This window comes from Triticum urartu, chromosome 1 (genome assembly GCF_003073215.2).
Source record: "Triticum urartu cultivar G1812 chromosome 1, Tu2.1, whole genome shotgun sequence".
Taxonomy (NCBI): Eukaryota; Viridiplantae; Streptophyta; class Magnoliopsida; order Poales; family Poaceae; genus Triticum; species Triticum urartu.
In genome coordinates this window covers 359,084,250-359,091,316 of record NC_053022.1, presented here as the reverse complement: position 1 = coordinate 359,091,316, position 7,067 = coordinate 359,084,250, and the positions used below count along the sequence as shown (strand labels likewise).

Here is a 7,067-nt window from a genome sequence, read left to right as displayed (position 1 = left end):
ATTGTTACTAACGTTTTGTTTGGCTAGTGCATAGAGATGCCGTCGTATGTCGTGTACAAGGGTAAGGTTCCCGGAGTCTACGACGACTGGGAGGAGTGTCGGAGACAGATTCACCGTTTCAGCAGTAACAGTTACAAAGGGTACACCACTAGGGCGGAGGCGGAAGTTAGATACGCGCACTATCTAGCGGGAGAGAGGAGGGAGCGTTGGAGGAACCAGATAAAGATCAGTTTCATCGCGATGATGCTCATCGTGATGACCGCAGCTCTCTTCTATGTGATGGTAGTTTAGATGATCGATATCGACTTGTAATGTGAAGACAAACTCGCTACTCGCGGTTTCGAGACTTGTAATGTTCTAACTTTGTTCGGTATTTTAAATTCGGAGACTAATATGATGAATTGTATTCGGAGACTAATCTTCTATTGTATTCGATAAATCTGCTGTTTATATGTTGTGCTCTCTATATTATGTGCAGTAATATGTTTTGTAACCTGTGCAAATATCAGAAAAGAAAAAAAATCCCTAATATTCATACTAGTGGCGCACCACTCAGCACACTAATGGCGCACTGCAAAAAGGACTCTAATGGCGCATCATCCACTAGTGCGCCATTAGTATGCCAAAGCACATGGGTAAATATGCCCCCTGGGAGGCATACTGATGGCGCATCGTGGGCTATACTAATGGCGCACTGCATGGTGCGCCATTAGTAAAAAATACTAATGACGTGATACTAGTGGCGCACCTGTAGTGCACCATTAGGGCATGTACAATGGTTCTATCTTAAGAATGCCACATAAGATAAATGATGAGGTGGAGGAGAGAGAAAGCCTAAGATAAGACTAAAAGATGACTCATTGTAGACATCTTTTCTTGTCATCTCTAATTTACATGCAAAACTTAAAATAAGACTATCTTATCAACCATTGTACATGCCCTTAGTAGGCAAAACAGGTGCGCCACTAGTAGACATTTTTCTAATAGTGTAATGACGGCGTGCGTGCATCTCAGCCTCGGCATTGCGGTTCAAATTAAAACAATGGGAGAACCCTCGTTGATATTTACATGTGTGTGGTTTGATACTTTTATTATGTTCATACGTCTGCCTTCGGAAAAGTACAAAATTGTGTCATGAAAGAAAGAGGAGTTTGAAGATCTCCAAGATTTGCTCGTTTATTTTAGACTTTATTTTATAATTGTTGTAGTCAGCTCATGTATCTCTACCATATATAATTTGCTACAATAATATATTATGGTATTGATTGTCAAAAATAATAATTATTGCACGATGATATACAGATTCCATCCCGCGGGATCTAAACACGGCAGCATGTCTAGGTTGGCCGGGACACGGTCGCGTTCATCATTCAACGCCGCTAGATAGCTACCTCCCGGCCAGCTGCAAGTATAGCATCTCACGCATGTCCTGGGGGAGGCCTACTCGTACTCGACGCCTCGATCACGAAGACCAGACCACGAATTTAAAACGAGATAAGACAGCTCGTCCTTTGCTTCGTGCGCGCCTCAAATGCACGCACGAATCCTCGACTACGACCTCGCATTGCATCCTCGTCCTAATTAGCAGCTCCCCTCGCGCTCTCGTGACTCGTAGTATATATGCACCTAACCGCACGTCGTTAAAACCAAACCACCGTGTCGAGTTCCTCCTTGGCTCCCGGTACTAGCTAGCCAAGAGCTGCACCGGCCATCTCGCCTCACCGTGGCGGTGATCTTGGAGACGATGGCGATGAGAGGAGTGCTGGTCGCCGTCGTGGTCGTGGCGGGGCTGCTCCTGCACGCCGCCAGCGTGGCCGAGGCGCAGACCCTCAGGGCTGGGTACTACAACCAGACGTGCAATAGAGCCGAGAGCATCGTGTTCGAGGAGGTCCAGAAGGCGTGGAATGCGGACAGGAGCATGCCAGCGGCCCTGCTCCGGCTGCACTTCCACGACTGCTTCGTCAATGTAAGGCTGCACTAAGCACGTCCCGGTCTCCATCGCTGTGGTGCGTGCATACGATCCGGTGCTCAGTTTTTTGATCAACTGCAACGTGCGTGTGCGTGTGCGTGGCAGGGGTGCGACGGGTCGGTGCTGCTGGAGTCCGGCGACAACCAGGCGGAGAAGAACGCGCCGCCGAACCGGAGCCTCCGCGGGTTCGAGGTGATCGACAGGGCCAAGGCGAGGATCGAGGCCGTTTGCAAGGAGACGGTGTCGTGCGCCGACATCCTCGCCTACGCGGCCAGGGACAGCGTCAGGGTCGCGGTACGTGCACCAAAGTCAGGTTCAACGACTTGTGATGTCGATCACTGACGATCGACCAAATAATTGGGGATTCGCATGCATGCATGCAGACCGGCGGGTACGAGTACAAGGTCCCCGGCGGGAGGCCGGACGGCACGGTGTCGCGGGCGAGCATGGCGAACAGCGACCTCCCTCCTCACAAGCAGCGGAACGTTGACCTGCTGGCGCAGTACTTCTTCAGGAAGGGCCTCTCCATGGACGACGTGGTGGTCCTGTCGGGCGCGCACACGCTGGGGGTGACGCGGTGCGGCACCTTCGACTACCGGCTGATGAGCGACCAGGACAAGGGCATGAACGCCACGTTCAGGAACGAGCTGAGGCGGCAGTGCGGCTACGACGCGAACAGGGTGGTGCCCCTCGACGCCGGCAGCCCCTACGGGTTCGACACCAGCTACTACGCCAACGTGCTCGCCAACCGCACCGTGCTCGAGTCCGACGCCGCGCTCAACTCGCCCCGGACCGTGGCCAGGGTCAGGGATCTCAGGGCCGCCGCGCCGTCCGCCTTCTTCAGCAGCTTCGCGGTTGCCATGGGGAGAATGGGCGCCATCCGCGGCGGCAACCCTGGAAAGGTCCGCGTTAACTGTAGGAGGGTCAGGACGTGATCGACGTGCGCAGCTTGACGATCGAATTATCACACTTGAATTCTTTGTTTCGTTTTTTAGGGGTATACTTTAATTCTTTGTTTCGTGATTGTTTTTTCGAAAAAACAAAAACCAAAATATTTGTTTCGTGATTGTTGATCGGGTTTTTTTCATGATAATACATGTCTCGTTCATATCATAAACAATAAAATATAAATTACGTAAGGACCGACATAACAAAACTAAAAAGATAGCATAACATTTCTCAGCTTGACACCAACGTCTGTCATCTGCCTTTAGCATTACCACAACAACCATAAAAAAAATGATGGATCGCCTCCTCAATCGAGCTCGACGCGGCTCCATCCTGATATGCAACTTTGCGGACCTTCCAAGATGACTCATCAAAAATAAAGTCATTGTCGTTGAACGTATCAGACCGGGGCAACACCCCGGACACGCCATCGAACTCCAGATCTGCCACCCCACCACGACTAAGATCCCGAAAGAGGAAACCATGCCTGCCATCCACGAACCACAAACCCAGCACATGTTTTGTCTTCCAGATGTTGCCGATGTAGACCACAATCTGCATCCACTCCTGAACTAACTTCCAAGCTCCGTGTCGACGCCGGAGCAAACGTCGTCGCAATGGCGAAGCCCGAGGACACATGTCCATCACGAGGATGCTGCCGCCGCCACGTCATTCTTACTTGAACAGACTGGTTTTCAAATCCATCCCCAATCATAGAACCGATGGCCTCGTCAGCGAAAGATTCAAAAAATCTTTATTCAATGCCGTCATCGTCGCTGCCGAAGTCAAGACGACAATCTAAAAACGTAGACTACAAAAGGGTAAAACAATCCACACACATGGATCTGACGACCCCACTCACCACCGATGACCGAGATCGCCGACGGAGGGGAGCCGCCGGAGGACGGCCTGAAAGATGGCCTCTCCTGGTTTCAGCCGCCAGGGAGGAGAGATGCGTACACGACTACTATGCCGGCGATTGTTGATCGGTTTGATAATTAGCAATAACAATGTAGCACTGCAAACAACGGAAAATACCTGCTGTAAAAAACCAGAAAAATACCAAGATACACTTCCTTTCTAGGGAAGACCATGATTAGCTTTATTAACTTAGATCACATTTATATCGTTTGCTAAAGAAAAATGCAAAGACTAGGAGGTGTATCCGACCACATAGTTGGTGGATCACCGCTCCCAAAACTAGCTAGTTCTTGGGGCAACCATGTTTGATTCTCTCATACAATGCTCCATAGTGACTTTTCCGAACTCTTTTAGCAAGTTACGACATTAATCAAGAATAGGTGCTGGCGTGCTGCCACAAAAGTGAACACTCTTCATTCATATTCGGTGCCTCCACGACTATTAGACTATCAGATTGGATCAGAATCTTGTGACACCCAAGGCTACGGCTAGATAATAATCCTTGACGCATAGCTTCTGCCTCCGCAAGTATGATGATACACCTGGTTGTATGTATACCTACTAAAAAATTGCGAACAAAATGTAACAATTCAGGAAAAAGTGAAAAGAAAAAGACTTCGAAATTTTTCGGCAACAAACTCAACCTACTGACGTACTCATATAATTTTTTTGACAAAGAGACACTATCATGAAAAATCTGAGCATAACAATACAGAGAGTATGCACATGTAATATAGTACTGATTTAGTTTTCTTTTTCGCCAACAATAGCATGAAAGTCACCCCCCCCCCCTCTCCAAAAAATTTACGTGAGTGTAACACTTTATCAAGTTTGTCACGGTTGCACCCACACCCATGTTTCATTCGTCGCCCTCCTGTAAACAACATGTTTGTTTTGGAAAGTCACCTTCTCAGCCCGAGCTCAAATGAGCTCGGGTGAACAGTAAAATCGAAACAAAATAAAAAAATCTGAATATTTTTTGTGACAAACATTGACAAAATTCTAAGAGCTTGCAAAATTTATCTTGGAATCACATTTGTGGAAGTCATGGCAGAAAAACAAAATCAGTGCTCCAAAATGCTTTCGAAAGTAGCATTTTCAGAGTATCATTTTTGTTTTCTTCGTCACGCATTTCAAGAATGTGATTCCATAGTGAAAAAATTCAAGCTCTTAGAATGTTTGTTAAAAAAAATTAAGATTTTTTTTAATTTACTGCTCACCCGAACTCATTTGAGCCCGGACTGAGAAACTCCACTTCGGTTTGTTTTGGGCTTTCGATCAGTTCACTACATGTGCAATTTTTGGGGCACTGCTCCTATAACTCGCTTGCTGCGGATTGTAGGTCGCGCTCGCCTACAGAGGCGAAGCACATGGGCCAAGCCATATGTTTCACGTACACGACATTCACATATCGTTGGTCCGATGGTTCAATGGACAGTGTTATCTCCTGCCCAGCAGATTTTAAGTCTTAGATTTGACTAGTAGAATGCCCATGTATTGCTACAGGCTTTTCGTTGTATAAAACACAGTGAGTTTTTGTGCCTTCTATCAACATCGCTTCAGCACCCTTGTCGTTGATAGATTCTTTTTGAAGGTCTACATAATCCATCTCAATCTCTCTCATACTCTATAAACATAAATATATATAGAAACACACCTTATGTATTATCATGCACAACAACTATATAAAGAATAATTATTCATATGCACTTCCTCTGATTGTGTAAAACTCAGTGATTTGTTAGCTCGATCCATCATAAAGCTTTGTCAATCGACATTTCAAAACATCATCATAAGCCATCAGTTTTTATCTCTGATCTACAAAAGTGAACATATAAAAATAAATAAAAATAAGCTCAGATGCATATATATATATATATATATATATATATATATATATATAAACTCAAATGAGAGTAGGTGACCGTTTCTAGTCGGAGTGAGTGGTATCATGCTTTTTAGTAGAGTGAGTCGCATTCCAATTCTAGTAAGCTATAATCTCACATGTGAATCATTTCCTGTATTTTTTCTTCAGAGATGACTTGTTGGGTTATCTTATATTTTTTACTATATAAAAGTATGTGACATTTCTCTTGTAGCAAACAAATGCTTACCCTAAAAAAGATACATCTTTCTTCTGATTTATTTTTTAAAAGAGCAATTCACTCTCTCATTTTTTCACCGCATGACACAACGCTCACACGCACATCTCATTCCTCCGTCCTGCTCTCCTCGATGACGTCGTTGCCATCTCTCCGCCACGGAGTTCAATCCACACCTTCCTCTTAGCGCCGCCTGACGACATCGCCACCCCCCCCCCCCCCCCCCCCCCCCCCCCCCCCCCTCCTCTTCCCTCTATGGTGTCCACAGCCAATTCCCAGTGCCAAGGAATGCACACTATCATAACCGCCCATGATATATGAAATGGTACATATCATACGATAACGGACGCATACTCTAGTGGTTCAACATCAATCTTGTCTGACATATACCTTATACCAAACTAGATGATGCCCCGCACGTTGTTGCAGGAATATTTTGAAATATATTTCAAAGATAATGATTTTATGGAAATAAGAATATTCAAAGAAATAATATGAGGGCTAAAACTAAAAATATGTATGGTTCATTATTTTGATTATTGTATTTTCGTAAAGTATTTATTAAATATATCATGCATGTTTGAATGTTGAGGTGAACCTTTTCCTATGACTCATTGAATATTGAGGTGGGCCTTTTCTAATGCATGTTGCTTGATGATGTGTCATGCTTGCATGTTAAGAGAAATAGATTAGTGGGGGCTAACTATTTAGATATAGAAGATATCCACACATTTCCATAAAATAACAATAAATGATCAAACAATTGTTCTATTTCAGAAAATAATATGTCAAACATGATGAGATATGCTTTCCACGATGTGATATGCTTTCCATCTGTATAATGACAAACTGATTTTTCGGCTCTTTCTCTCTATCAATAATTGCCGTGTCTCCTTAACCACGCTCTATTTAGAAGAAAAAAAATGATAATTCTACCCCTCCCTTCCATTCTCGACACCATGTTTGAGCTCTCTTTTCAATATCTATACTTCCCTTCTTGATTGTTTGTCCTAACAGCTGAAACCTGAGCATTTTGCTTCTTAAAACGGAATGTGAGCGAAACCCCACAAGATAAGACATATTTCAGGACCGAAGAAGCACACTTGACAAATTGTTCCTACTTTGTG

At 44.9% G+C, this 7,067-nt stretch overlaps 1 pseudogene; it reads left to right on the top strand.

Moving 5' to 3' along the window:
* The first annotated feature begins 1,601 nt into the window (after positions 1-1,601).
* On the top strand, positions 1,602-3,030 carry LOC125533499 (annotated as a pseudogene).
* Positions 3,031-7,067: the final 4,037 nt, after the last annotated feature.